The following is a 300-nucleotide window of genomic DNA, read 5'->3' as shown; positions in this document are numbered from 1 at the left end:
GCGCGCAAAGTAATTACGTAGTAGTTTTACATTGCACTTGATTAGTTTAAGGAAACTGCTGCCATGGTTGGTTTGGGAGATTCAAGCCAAAACTTATCCCATTATTCTCCTGGATTCTTCCATATGCAGTTTCATTTCTAAAGGAAACGAACATATGCATTCATGCAAACCTATAAACTGAGTAGTTTCCTGCAATACTGCAGAGGAAACTGTGGTTCTGCAACCACCAGAAACTCTTTTCATGCTGCAAACATATGGGCTCTAGCTTCAAACAATATTTCTAAGAGATTATTTTACCTC

The 300-nt window shown here is 38.3% G+C and overlaps 1 protein-coding gene across 1 annotated transcript in view; it reads right to left on the bottom strand.

Moving 5' to 3' along the window:
- LOC119588395 (geranylgeranyl transferase type-1 subunit beta-like) overlaps positions 1-300 on the bottom strand; it is a gene marked incomplete in the record, with an annotated part of 12,052 nt that overhangs the window by 5,678 nt on the left and 6,074 nt on the right.

The sequence above is a fragment of the Penaeus monodon genome, chromosome 23, assembly GCF_015228065.2.
Source record: "Penaeus monodon isolate SGIC_2016 chromosome 23, NSTDA_Pmon_1, whole genome shotgun sequence".
Classification (NCBI taxonomy): domain Eukaryota; kingdom Metazoa; phylum Arthropoda; class Malacostraca; order Decapoda; family Penaeidae; genus Penaeus; species Penaeus monodon.
This window is presented reverse-complemented; position numbering and strand designations above follow the sequence as displayed.